Genomic DNA, 14722 nt, shown 5'->3' with positions numbered 1-14722 from the left:
ATAATCTCAGCAGCTATGGGCCAGTCAGCCTAACATTCATAGTGGATAAACATTTAGAGATAATAATTCAGGACAAAATTAATCAACATTTGGCAAAATAATTGTTTCCAGCACAGATATGTTAAACACAAATCATATTTGACTAACTTGATTGAGTTTTTTGATGAAGTAACAGAAGGTGTATTTGAAGGTAGAGGAATCGGTATTTTGTACAAGGACTTTCAAAAGATGTCTGACAAAATGCCATAATGGACTCATGAATAAACCTGAAGCCCATGGGAATAAAAGGGCAATAGCTACTGAAATATAAAATTGGCTCTGGAGCAGTGAGAAGTGGTTGATTTTCAGATGGGATGGAAATGTGCAGCTGTGTCCCACAGGGACAATTAGGGCTACTGCTCTTTTTGATTTAGATTAATGATCTGGACTTGTGTATGAGGAGCATAATTTCAAAGATTGCAGATGACAGGAAACGCGCAATTGTAATAAATAGTGAGGAGGCTAGTAACAGATTTCAGGAGGATGTCGACAGACTGGTGAAATGGGCAGATGGGTGACAAGTGAGATTTACCAGAGAGAAAGATGAAGTAATTGTCTTTGGTAGGAAGAACAAGGAAAGGCAATCTCAGCTAAATAGTATAGTTTGAGAGGGAAGTGCAGGGATAGGGAGACCTGGAGATCTACATATACAAACCAGTGAAGGTGACACAATAAGTGGAGAAGGTTGTTTAAAGAAGTTGTACAAGGATCCTTGGCTTTATAAGTGCAGGCATACAGCTGAATTTTCACCAAAGAGAGGAAACAGAAGCCTGGTCTTTCTTTTTTTGAAGAGGAACATACCTCTGAATGAAGAGGAACATACCTCTTCATTCACCTGAGGAAGGAGCAGCGCTCCGAAAGCTAGTGACATCGAAACAAACCTGTTGGACTTTAACCTGGTGTTGTAAGACTTCTTACTGTGCTCACCCCAGTCCAACGCCGGCATCTCCACATCATTTCTTTTTTTGGGCCAGAAGCCAGCACCTCCGTGGGGAAGCTGATTAAAGTTCAGGTTTTCAGATGGGTTTTCCTGCCCACTTAGATAGAGCCAGTAAGAGTGGGATCGGAAGCAGGTCAGGCAAAGTGTGGAATGATTTAGACTCCTATAACAGCCATCACTGAGGCTGCTGCTTGTCCTGAGGGCAAGATCTGCAGTTTGTGCCAAAGTACCAGTGCACCAGAGAGAAGTGAGATGTCACACCCAGGGCAGGGCAGGCCTTCAATTCATTGACAAAACCTGGATCTAATGCTGGAGGTTGTGAGGGAAAGGAGGGATATCATCTTCCTAGCCAGGATGATATAGGGCAGCAGGACGTTAGCATTGCAAATAAACCTCAGTAAAAGTCAATGTAGGGACACGTCTCTGTTTAAAATCATCTCCCTCTTCATCCCCTTCCTCCTCCTCTCTAACCTGCCAAGGCCCAGGAGAGAGGGATGCCCAAGGTGCAGAACACTGGGACCTGTGCCGAGTGAGGGCCCAGAATCAAGCAAATCTTTTCCACACAAACAATACCAATAAACCCTCCTTTTCTATATAACAAAAATGTTCTATTCACTGCCCGGGACAATTTTGGGCATTTGCTTAACGCGTCGCTGGCTCATACGTTCAAGATTTCCAAATTTGACATCTCTCTGTCTTGGAATATATAGAGCGGGATCTAGGGAGGAACATAGTGCCTCTTGAGGCATCCAAGGCTGTGATAGGCTATTAAATCATTGAGAAACTCTTCTTTTTGAATATTGGAAGCCGATTTGTGGACTGCAACAAGACATGTCTTAGAACAATGAAAGTGATGAGTGAGTGATAGTTTGTGGACTATATTGAGAAACCCTTATATATACTGGGAACGCTGCAGACCACCACAATGACTGAGACCCTTGTAACAGGGCATGGTAAGGTCTCACCCAACCAGTCCAACCACTTTGTAAAGCCCAATGATCTTTCCTGTGGTTGTCCTAGTGAGCAGATGGCATTGGTTGTATCACCTCTGTGCCACTGCCCAGAATCCCTCACTGGGATAAGTAGACCTGCTTTCACAGGACATGCCTTGTCTCCGAGGAACCTTAGGATTGGATTGAAGCTCTGAGGCACCAGGACTGATGGAAGATGAAGAAATCACAAAAGCTGCTCAGAAAGTGAGTGTGCACATAGAAGAAGCTCTTTGTTTTCTTTTACTTGTAGCTCTTGTACGTTTTACAATTCAGTCTACTGTATATGGTGCTCATGGTGGAAATGCAGGTGGAAATAATCATTTTGTGGAACACCTCTGCTCAGATGTGCAGGTTAGGTGGATTGGCTATGATAAATTGCCCTTAGTGTCCATAATTGCCCTTAGTGTTGGCTGGAGGTGTTGACCTTAGGTAGGGTGCTCTTTTCAAGAGCCGGTGCAGACTCAATGGGCCGAATGGCCTCCTTCGGCACTGTAAATTCTATGATAACCTATGATAGGTCGCACATCTGACCCTCACCTTCCAGCCGTTGCCATTTCAATTCACCACCTTGCTCTCATTTCTGTTCTCGACCTGCTACAATGTTCCAGTGAAGCCCAATACAAGCTGGAGGAACAGAACCTCATCCTCCGACCTTAAGAATGAACTCTGTCCTCCATTTTGATTTATTTCCCCCAAGTGCCAGTTCGTACCTTGTTTTTGTACTTTTTCTTTCAGGCAGAGCTGACCTTTATTCTGATGTGAGCACCTACTGTGGACCATCTTTTGTTTCTTTACTTCCACCATTACCGCTCCCTCTTTCTTGTGCTCCAAGACATAGTTCGTATTTAATATCTCACCCTCTCTAACCTATCGCTGACCTTCCTGACTCTCACACTCCCTTTTTCAACAGCAGAAAACTCAAACTCAAGACATTTCTACCCCTCTTCAGCTCAGAGGATGAGTCATACAAACTCAAAACGCTAACCCTGTTCCTGCCTCCACAGATGCTGCCAGTGCTGCTGAGTTTTTCCAGCACTTTCTGTCAATTTCAGATCTCCAGCATCTGCAGTATTTTGCTTTTATTATTGTTGTGGTCACAGACCAGCTGAAAGTCGAGGTACTGGAAGCCCCCCATGCTGATGAATCTGATTGGCCACTCACTGAGTGCCTTCATAGTCTGGTGGGTGCAGTAGATGATGCGCTGCCTTTGGGCGAATCCAACGATAGCAGCAAAACCCAAAGTCCTCTGTCCCTGTAGGGCTGTGTCTGTTACTAAATGTATGCACTGCCCAGCTCTGTCCAAGTGTGCAGTCTGACCTGTGGGTGCAGTGACGTTGCTTTTAAGTCCCACCAGGGCCTTGCCCTTCCCTGTCTTTGTAAGCTCCTCCAACTCCGCAATACTCTGAGATAGCTGCACTCCTCTAATTCTGACCTCTTGTGCAGTCCTCAATACAATTGCTCCACCATTAATGGCCATACCTTCAAGCCCTGGAATCGCCTTCCTACACCATTCTGCCCCTCTACCTCACTTTCTTCCATTGAGGCACTTTTTAAAACCTACCTCTGGTCATCTGATCTAATGCCTCCTAATGCGTCTCATTTTAGAATGCTCCTGTGAAGTATGTTTCATTACGTTAAAGGTGCTATCAAAATATAAGTTGTTGTTGATATGCAGCCGTTTTTGTGCTGTCACTAAGGTCCATAGCTGATCCTTGGAAGGAGCCAGAGTGAAGAGGTTCAAGGCCGCAGTAACTTTGACAGCTAATGGCAGGGCATAACGATCGGTGCCATGAGGTGCAATGTTATCAGCAACAAGGTCACTGATGTTGAGAGAGTCACAGTCTCCTGGGGCACTGGGCATTGGTCATTTCCAGGTAGTGGATCCTTCAGCAGTAGATCCCTTATTGAGGATTGTCTTCAACAGTCGATTTTTTGTTGAGGATTTGGCCTTTATTGCCTTCCTGCCTCTCTTTCCTCTCCCATGTCCTCCTGATTGCTAGGGTACTGCCTTTTCTGCCAAGGGTGTTGTCCCTCATCCACAATGGGTCACAGTCGTGTCCCCATTGCCAGCTGGAAGCTTCCTTCTGGGCAGGTGGCTGCTCTCCTGCCCCCTGATGCCAAGGCTTGCCTGGTTAAAGCATGAATGTTGAGCACCCAGCACTGATCCCTGCGGAACACCACTGGTCACAGCCCTCCAATCAGAAAAGCACCCTTCCATTGCTACTCTCTGCCTTCTATGACCTAGCCAGTTCTGTATCCATCTTGCTAGCTCACCCCTGATCCCGTGTGACTTCACCTTTTGTACCAGTCTGCCATGAGGGACCTTGTCAAAGGCCTTACTGAAGTCCATATAGACAACATCCACTGCCCTACCTGCATCAATCATCTTTGTGACCTCCTCGAAAAACTCTATCAAGTTAGTGAGACACGACCTCCCCTTCACAAAACTATGCAGCCTCTTGCAAATACGTCCATTTGCTTCCAAATGGGAGTAGATCCTGTCTCGAAGAATTCTCTCCAGTAATTTCCCTACCACTGACGTAAGGCTCACCGGCCAGTAGTTCACTGGATTATCCTTGCTACCCTTCTTAAACAAAGGAACAACATTGGCTATTCTCCAGTCCTCCGGGACATCACCTGCAGACAGTGAGGATCCAACGATTTCTGTCAAGGCCTCAGCAATTTCCTCTCTAGCCTCCTTCAGTATTCTGGGGTAGATCCCATCAGACCCTGGGGACTTATCTACCTTAATATTTTTCAAGACGCCCAACACCTCGTCTTTTTGGATCTCAATGTGACCCAGGCTATCTACACACCCTTCTCCAGACTCAACATCCACCAATTCCTTCTTTTTGGTGAATACTGATGCAAAGTATTCATTTAGTACGTCGCCCATTTCCTCTGGCTCCACACATAGATTCCCTCGCCTGTCCTTCAGTGGGCCAACTTTCTTATGGGGCCAGGGTGATGCTCTGAGACAGCCATGACTGGATCCGACTCTTTATCTGCCAACAATCAGCTGATCAGCTTATGAAAGAACAGGCTTTTCTTTACTCTTTGATGGGATGTGGGTGTCACTGGCTAGGCCAGGATATGTTGCCCATCCTGAATTACCCTTGAACTGAGCGGTTTACTTGGCCATTTCAAAGGGCAATTGAGAATCCACCATGTTGCTGTGGATCTGGAGTCACATGAAGGCCAGACCAGGTAAGGACAGCCGATTTCCTTCATTAAAGGACATTAGTGAACCAGATGGGTTTTTGCGACAATTTCGATGATAGTTTTTTTTTAAATTAAGGGACAATTTAGCGTGACCAATCCACCTAAACTGCATATCTTTGGGTTGTGGGGGTGAAACCCACGCAAACACGGGGAGAATGTGCAAACTCCACACAGACAGTGACCCGGGGCCGGGATCGAACCCAGATTCTCAGCGCCTTAGGCAGCAATGCTAACAACTGCGCTAACCACGACGATAGTTTGGAGGTAAATATTACTGGGTTTAGGGCCTTGATTCAGTGGCCTTATCATGCCCAATTTGGTGTTGAGGCGAAGCTGCTGAATGTCGATCCTCGAAACGTCGCGCGAGATTCAACAAAATATTTTGAAGGACCCATCCCACCTTCACCTCCATTCCCAACTTCAGAGAGCAGGTAGAGGAGGGGCAGAAGATTCAGCCCATACAGCATGATTCAGCGGCCCGGTTGGGCTCGGAGTGGATTCGGGCACAGCGGGTGAGCCGTGTACGAGCCCCAAATCGGGCTCCATGTCCGGCCAATCGCGAGTCACCCGACTCGCTCCGCCCGGCACGATCTGGTTCCCGCCCTCGTTGGGGTGGCTCACTTAAATACCCGAACATCGAATTCATCAGGTGACCGGTAATCAGCGGCCGTTTCTCCAAGACCTCACCAAGGCACCGTTTAGTACTGATCCACACAAAAGTGGACCAGTCATAATGGCACCTGGAGGGAGGTCTCCCATTAGAGGCTCCTGGATGGTCGTGACAGGGCTGTCCCACTCTGACGTTGGCACCTTAACACTGCCAACCTGGCACACTGGCAGTGCCACCCTGGCAGTTCCAGTCTGGCACTGCCAGGGTTTCTGGGTGGTATATCCCTGGTTCCCGAGGAACTGCCAGGCTGGCAGTGCCAAGGTTCCCAGGTGCCAGAGGTTGGGCCCGGGGAGGGCCTTGCCAAGTAGGGAGCGGCGAGGGGGGGGTTTCCTGAGGGCCTCCCCAAGGTTGGGGTGGTGAGGGGGAATTAAATGGAAAGATCTTTCAATGAGATGTCAAAGGAAACAATGGGCAGGAGAACCTCCTTCCGTGTTTTATCATTCTGTGTACCGATGACAGGTCTGTGCAGCCTGACGGCTATACAGTTATCTCATTTTGGCATGCTGGGGAAGGCCTGGTGCTTGGGTACATTGATAAATAACACAGAGGAGGACATAACACACAATGTAACTACAGCTGCCAAACATTCTAAACACTTCCGCTACTAGGGTGCACAATCCCTGGCCCCTTCTCCCCCCATCTCATGGATGTATTGACTGGTTCCTGTGCTACAGCTGCAAAGATGGCAGTCGACCTCTAGTACATTTTCCAAGAATATTGTCCTCACCTGCCAGCCACATGGGCACCTCTACCAGTTCTCCCCTTCCTAACTCCAGGATCAATTGTGGTGCCAATTCTTCTCTTGCTTACGCAGTCCCTTGGGGTCGAAGATGCCTTGCTCCTACACTAAAAATGAGTTTCAGGTGAGTGAGGAGTCCAATGCGTGACTTACACAGTCTCTGACAGATACGGAGCAGACAATGGTTGGAGGAACGGGTGGGTGGGTGCCCGCGTTGCTGTCGACACTTGGTTTCAGTTTGTTCTCAGCGATGAAACTTCAGGTGTTCAGCTCCTTCCCGGATGCTTTTCCTCCACTTCATGCAGTCTTGGGCCAGTCTTTGCCAGGTGTCAGTGGGGATGTTGCACTTTTTCAAGGAGGCTTTGAGGGCATCACGACTGGTTCACGACTTTGTGAACCAGTGCCCATCGACAGCCGGTTGTGGTCTCACTGGTGAGGCTGTTGAATTCCAGGCCCTAGAAGAATAGGGTGAACACATTTTTAAATAAGCTTAATGACTTTTTAAAATATGTACACCTGGATCTCGCCCAGCGAGAGCGAGATGTGGATTGTGATGGGCCGCAAAATTCCCTTGAAACTCACGAGATATTTTGAGGTTGCGAATCTCTATCCAGGCCTCTCACAAGATTCAACGGCTTCGTCCTAGAACCAGGTTGGGCACAATGAGGCTGTTGAAGTGTAATACCTGTTCTTATTGCTTCTAGGCCTTTTGGCTAAGATCAAGGGGGCAATTCACCTAAAATATTATGTGGTGTCATTTTGGGCGAGTTTGACAGGGTGGTCTGAAAGGGGGATCTGTGATGGCGAGGTCGCGACCTGTATTTACCTGCACTTAGAGCCTCCACATGAATCTCTCCATGCCTGACCCCCTCGCCGTCTACCTCAGCTGCTCGCTGCGAACAAGGGGAGCTGCTTTTAAGCATTCACTCAACGCTCACTCCTAGTCAAGACACGGGGATGGCAGCGCGGAGACCTGCTCCTCACTTTGAGGATGTCGACCTGGCCAGGTTTCTCGACATTGTGGACAAGAGGTGGGGCACCCTGTTCCTCCGAGGGAGTGAGAGAACCAGCAGCACGGTCAGCAATGCCACCTGGGAGGCAATGGCAGCTGCAATGTCTGCGGACAGCTTGACCAGGAGGACTGCCGTCTAATGTACGAAGAAGACCAATGACCTCCTACAAACGGCAAGGGTAAGTTACCACCTCTCTCATGGCATCAGTCCCGCCTGCCACCTTTCAATTCCCCAACCACCCGCCCCAATCCACTGGCTGACGGCTTGCACTCTCCTAATATCCAATCTTCAAATTGTTCCTCAGAATCCCCTGGCACTCACCATCACAACCCCTTCATGTTGCAGTTCCCACACATGCCACCTACCATAAACCCACCTGACCCATCAAGCCTGCGACTCACAATGCCCTCTCTTTGTCCCCACAGGAGAAGATAGCCCATAATAAACGGGAAAGAGTCAAGACGGGGTGGGGTGATGCCAGGGATCCGAGTCCTCACTCCCTATGTGCAATGGGCCCTGGAGATTGCGGGGTTGTCCGACGAGACTGCAGTTACCAACAGCGAGGGTGGCCTGCTGCAGAGAGGTGAGGATCCACTGCCCCTTCACCTAGGTGACCTGTGACAAGTGAGTTGTTGATGTCTCACAAAATGATCCTTCCCTCTCATGGCCATTGTCTAGCAGGATCTTCATCTGATGAGGCCGTGCCATCTGGAGTCGTACCACACCCCCGCCATCCAAGAGACCACCTCGGAGGAGAGCTCTGAGGAGACCACCATTGATGCCCCACAGCTATCACCCTCACCTTTCACCAGCGGAGAGATACACACTGCGGTGCGCAACATTAGTGGACAGGCCACTGGGGCACAATCTGGTGAGTACCACACAGCTGCTGATGCACATCAGGTGGAGGCAGTAACATTCAAGGGACTCAGGAGCTGGAGGTCTGCTGGATCCCAGGACTCGGCTGGCTTCCAGCCAGATGTTAGACTCTAGACAGGGTTCTCCCAGAGCTGATGCAAATGATAGGATAAAACCGCAACATTCAAGAGGTGGAGTCAGCGATATTCCAGCTGGAGGAGTCTCAAAGCCTTCCGGTGCAGATGTTAGCTCCGGCAATGCCGGAGTTCAGGGACATATCCACTGTCCCTGGCTCCTTCATTGTGCAAGGAGTGTGTCCAGCTGCAGCTCCTGTTAGGCCGTTTAACAGCTCTGCAGCTGTGGATGGACTCACTTTGGAGCATCCACGATGCTGAGGAAGTCATGGATAGCCCATTTAGTGAGTTGGTCACACCACAGTTAAAGAGAACTGAGGGAGATAGGGAATGTGTGACCAACAGGCAGAGGAAGAGTAGGAAGGCCGTGCAGGAGTGCCGTGCGGTCATCTCCCTCCAAAACAGCTATATCATTTTGGATACTGTTGGGGGAGGTGGCTCACCAGGGAAAGGCAGCAGTAGCCAGGTTCATGGCACCGTGGTTGGCTCTTTGCCCAGGAGGGTAGGAAAAAGAATGGTATAATGAAGGGGATTCGATTGTAATGTCCCGGGGTACAGATGCTATAGGAAAGTTAGACCAGGGGATAGGAGGGGAGGGGGAGTTGCGTTTTTGATTAGGGACAACATCATGGCAGTACAGAGAGAGGATATATCCGAGGGTTCGCCCACTGAGTCTATATGGGTAGAACTGAAAAATAAGAAGGGTGAGATCACTTTAATAGTAATGTACTTTAGGCCCCTAAATAGTCAGTGGGAAATTGAGAAGAAATATATAAGGAGATTACAGATAGCTGCTGGAAAAATAGGATGGTAATAGTAGGGGACTTACTTTCCCAACATTAACTGGGACAGCACTAGCGGTTAGATGGAGAGAAATTTGTCAAGAGTATTCAGGAAGAATTCCTCATTCAATATGTGGATGGCCCAACTAGAGAGGGGTCAAAACCTTACCTCCTCCTGGGGAATAAGGAAGGGCAGATGACGGAAGTGTTAGTGAGGGATCACTTTGGGACCAGTGACCATAATTCCATTAGTTTTAAGATAGCTATGGAGAATGATAGTTCTGGCCCCAAAGTTAACATTCTAAATTGGGGCAAGGTCAATTTCGAGGGTATTAGTCAGGAACTTTAAAAAGTTGATTGGGGGTGCCTGTTTACAGGCTAGGGGACAGCTGGTAAGTGGGAATCTTTCAAAAGGGTGTTAACTAGCGTTCAGGATGAATACATTCCTCTTAGAGTGAAGGGTAAGGCTGGTAGAAGTAGGGAACTCTGGATGACTTGGGATATTGAGGCCATGGTCAAAAGGAAGAAGGAGGCATATGACATGCATAGGCAGCTGGGATCAAGTGAATCCCTTGAAAATTTAGGGCTGGTTGGAGTAGAGTTAAGAGATAAATCAGGAAGGCAAAAAAGGGGACATGAGATTGTCTTGGCAGATAATGCAAAGGAAAATCCAAAGAACTTTTACATATACATAAAGGGCAAAAGAATGACTAGTGAGAGGGTAGGGCCTCTTAAGGATAAACAAGGTCATCTATGTGCGGATCCACAAGGGATGTGTGGCCATCTAAAATGGCCACCCGCAAAGGATAATGGGAATTGTGGCCAGATTGGGACACAGATGATACACAGCCCCTGTGTGTTGTGCAGAGGAAACCAGACCTACACAGATACTTGCACCTGCTAAAGGTCAATCACCGATCTCCCCAGGACAATGGGACTCAGATTGAAACATAGCAGTGGTAATAGACTCGGGGGCGCCAATTCACTTTATTTGGGAGTGCCTACGTGCCTTGGACAATAACAACTAGGATCTGCCCAGCTATCAAGGCACCCGCCCCTAATTGGCCAGAATTGATTAAGATGATCGAAATCCTATCGATCCATTGGATCCCGAGTTGGGACCGCCCAAAAGAGCGTGAAAGATCGGAGGATAAGAGGAACTGCACGACCAACATTCTGTCTCTTTTGGGACCGGCCTCTGCCCCACCAACTGCAGCACATCGACCAGCCAAGTTCAAGGACCCGCGATCGCTACCTGAGGAACGAGCCGCAGCCTAGAAGGACCTGACAACTTCCAGCCACCACACGTGGGGATTCAGATAAAGGCCTTATCTAACCTTATCAAGATGGATACATCCCCAGGACCTGATGAAATGTATCCCAGGGATACATTGTGGGAGGCGAGGGAGGAAATTGCCGGCCCCCTAGCTGAGATATTTGAATCATCGACAGCCACAGGAGAGGTGCCTGAATATTGGAGGATAGCAAATGTTGTGCCCTTGTTTAAGAAGGATTGTAGGGATAAGCCTGGGAACTACAGCCTTACTTCTGTAGTGGGATTCTGAGGGACAGGATCTAATGTGAGGTGATGCATTTTGGTAGATCAAATCTGGGCAGGACCTACTCAGTTAATGGCAGGGAGTTGGGAGAGTTTCAGAGCAAAGAGATCTAGGGGTATAGGTTCATTGTTCCTTGAAGGTGGAGTCACAGGTGGACAGGGTGGTGAAGAAGGCATTCATCATGCTAGGTCTTATTGGTCAGAATATTGAATACGGGAGTTGGGACGTCTTGTTGAAGTTGTACAAGATATTACTAAGACCACACATGGAATACTCTGTTCAGTTCTGGTCACCGTATTATAGGAAGATATTGTTAAACTAGAAAGAGTGCAGAAGAGATTAACAAGGATTAATGATTGATGGTTTGAGTTATAAGGAGAACTGAATAGGCTGGGACTTTTTTCCCTGGAGCACAGGAGGCTTAGGGGTGATCTTGTAGAGTTTTATAAAATAATGAGGAGCATAGATAAGGTAGATAGTCAACATCTCTTCCCAAAGGTCAAGGAGTCTAAAACTAGAGGGCATAGTTTTAAGGTGAGAGGGGAGAGATACAAAAGAGACAGAAGGGAAATTTCTTCACACAGAGTGTGGTGAGCATCTGAAACGGACTGCCAGAGGCAGTGGTAGAGGCGGGTACGGTTTTATCTTTTAAAAAGCAGTTAGACAGTTACATAGGCAGGGTGGGTACAGAGGGATATGGGCTAAATGCTGGCAAGTGGGACTAGCTTAGTGATAGAAACTGGGCAGCATGGACAAGCTGGGCCGAAGGACTGTTTCCATGCTGTAAACTATCTGTGACTCTAATGCATGGCACCCAGGCCAATACTGCAAGGGTGGTGACCCCAGTAGTGGTTGTCACTTTAAGAATGGGATAAAGAAACTAAATTGATTTTTTATTGTGAAAAGTTGCCCAAAAAACAAACAAATTTTAAAAAATGAAGTACTCTGCAAAAATGACACAGGGCTGGCAGGCTGAGTGCATGAGCAGAGCTTATCGCAAGAACTTGGCAGTAAGACTCTCTCTCACACAGTGGTCCTGCTCACAGAGGCTACTCTGCTGCTGGGGTAAATGCAAAGGACATTGCACGCTGAAGTAATTCATTGTTGGTGCCTGGGGGGCATCTCAACGACTTGATATAAGCTACATAAATGTTTATAATTCTTGTTTATGTTATGTTTGAACTTTGGTAAAATATTCACCTTTTGATCTGCCTCCCTGACTGTGGAATGCTGCACATGATGCTCATGACCTCTAACATTCCAAGTTCAATTGCCTTTTGCTCCAATCCTGAACAAATGTTTCTAATAACTATTTTAAAAGTTAAGAAGGCGCAGTGTATGGAGGATTAGTCTGTTGCATTTTCCCCCTGCTTCAACGTCAGCCGTTAAAAACACCTACTTTTCACTGAAACTTCCCTCTATATACTGTACAACAGCACAATCTTTCTGTGTAGGTAGAAACTTTGGACAGGACTCTCTGTTTCAAAGACTAGGGGCTGGATTCTCCGATTTTGAGGCTATGTCTGGAGGAAGTGTCTAGTTTTACCGATGAAAATGTTGGTAGCCGCACCCGCACTGTTGCTCTGCCCGGTGGGGGGCTAGCAGCCGTACCACGTAAAACCCCCCGGCCAGCGTTCCCGACAAAAACGGCCAGAGAATTGCCGGGTCCGTGGGTGCGCATGCGCACGGCAATGACCTGCAGTGATCGCACCGTACAACATAGCGCCTGCTGCGCGCGGACACGGCATGCCAGATAGTGTCCCCCTGTAACCCCCCTCGCCACCCCCGGACCAACCCCCACCAGTCCCCCCAGACCCCGCCGAAGCCCCCCCCCGGCCAGTGGAACGGCTCCCCCCCCCCGACTGATGTGTTGTGCAGGTCGGTTCGGTGTGGACTGCACTTGATGCAGCGATGCGAGTAACAGACCTCTAACACTGTAGAACATGTTTTATTGAACAATAGAACTAACATACATATTTAACTGTGGGTCGACACTATACTGAACTGACTGGAGATCTTGTACTAGCCTGACCAGACTTACCAGCTACCGCATGATGTTTGCACTGTGCTAGCTCGTGGACTCTGACTGTCTCGGTGGCTGGGTCCAGAGAGGGCGGGAAACCTAGTGCCCTCTGGCTTTATAGCGGTAGTCTCCTGTCTGGTGATTGGCTGCACTGTGCCGTGTGCTCACTGGTCCTCCTGTGTGTCAATCACTGCCTGTCTGCATCTCATTATATACATGCGTGGATATTATGACACCGACTGTGGCGCCGCTGGACATAGTCCACAGCCGCCATGTGAGGTTGATGAAAACTCAGAGCACACGTGTCCCGCGCCGGGAGTGGAGCATCGCGGGAGGGCCTTCTGGTGACGTCCTGAAGGCCCACCCCCCTGTGCTGCATGCATCCAAATATGTAACACTGTGTGCTTTCTGTCTCTGCCCCCCCCCCCTCTCCCCCAGCAGAAGGCAGCCCATAACCGCCGCGAGAGGGAAAAGACCGAAGGGAGACCGCCGGACCTGCGGCCCTTCAGCGCAGCGGAGCCTGTTTGGTGGGCCCGGAGAGAGGGCAGTCACTGAGGCGGAGGTCGGTGAAGTGTTGGGTACTCTACTGCACAGATGAACCAACACGGTTGCGAATGGTACAACGCAGTTTTATTTCAAACATCTATTTACAGTGGTAAACTGTTTACTGAGGTTCGATCATGACCCTTGATTCTGTGGACCTATTCCTAATTCTATCTTGTAGTGGCACTCAGCACATGGTGGATGTCTGAGTGGCTTGTAACGAGCTCTGTGCCCTGAGCCGTCTCCTGATCGAGTGCCCAGGAAGTGTCGTGTTCCCTGTTTTGTACTGTGTATGCTCTTGCCTGTGATTGGCTGTCGTGTTGCGTGTGTTGATTGGTCCATTGATCTGTCCATCAGTATGTATGTGCTATGATGTTTACCTGAATATCATGACAGTCGGCATCGGGATGAGCAAACGAGACCTCACTGAGTTACGGTTCCCAATGGCACGTGTGTCAACACCCCCACCACCAACCCAGCCCCGCAACCCTCCCAACACACACCCCCATACACTTCTCCACCACCTACAATGCCACACCACCCCCACCACCACCTCCACACCACCACGCCCACACCCCCTCCATCACCACGCAACTCCATCCCACAACCTCCCTCCACAACCACCCACCCCCCAACACCCCACTCCATCACCACCCACCCACACACCACTCCTACAACCCTGTTGCACCAACCAACCCCCAACACGCTCCTCCACACCCCGCTCTACTACCAGCCACCACCCAAACCCACGATCCAATCATGCGTCATGTCTTGTGTCTTGCAGGATCACCTGGTGATGAGGTGGGCCCTTTCTGGTGTACCCCACCCCCAACTCCAAGTGCATAGCCATGAGGAAGAGGAAACAGACAGTGATGAGAGCCTTAAAACCGCAGCCCGAGACACCCCGCAGCAACAGTCCGGAGATGACACTGACTTCCCATCACAGCTGTCTCCAACACCCTCCACTAACCCGGAGACACTCACTTCAGTTGGGCACCTTAGTGAAGAGGCTCCTGGGGCACAATCTGGTGTGCAGCACACGCATTCTGTGGTACATCAGGTGAAGGTAGAAACCCCCGAGGGGGCTGACGGTCGGAGGGCTGCCTGACTCCAGGGACTAGATGCCGTCCAGATGGGTTTCAGGCTTATGGAAAGGGAGGTCCCATATATTGTGGAGATGCAGTCACAGAACCGGGACTTCATGAGGG

General features: G+C 49.1%; 1 long non-coding RNA gene across 1 annotated transcript in view; it reads right to left on the bottom strand.

Moving 5' to 3' along the window:
- The window catches only part of LOC140409513 (uncharacterized), a 162360-nt gene extending 149301 nt beyond the window's left edge, over nt 1–13059 (bottom strand). The window contains exons 1-2 of the long non-coding RNA XR_011940367.1: nt 12990–13059; nt 6756–7057 (exon numbers count right to left, since the gene is read on the bottom strand). This is a non-coding gene — a long non-coding RNA (uncharacterized lncRNA). The remainder of the gene's footprint in view (nt 1–6755; nt 7058–12989) is intronic.
- Between the last annotated feature and the right edge of the window lie 1663 nt (nt 13060–14722).

The sequence above is a fragment of the Scyliorhinus torazame genome, chromosome 3, assembly GCF_047496885.1.
Source record: "Scyliorhinus torazame isolate Kashiwa2021f chromosome 3, sScyTor2.1, whole genome shotgun sequence".
In the NCBI taxonomy this organism is placed as follows: Eukaryota; Metazoa; Chordata; class Chondrichthyes; order Carcharhiniformes; family Scyliorhinidae; genus Scyliorhinus; species Scyliorhinus torazame.
Note: the sequence above shows the minus strand (reverse complement) of the source record. Positions and strands in the feature narration are given on the sequence as shown.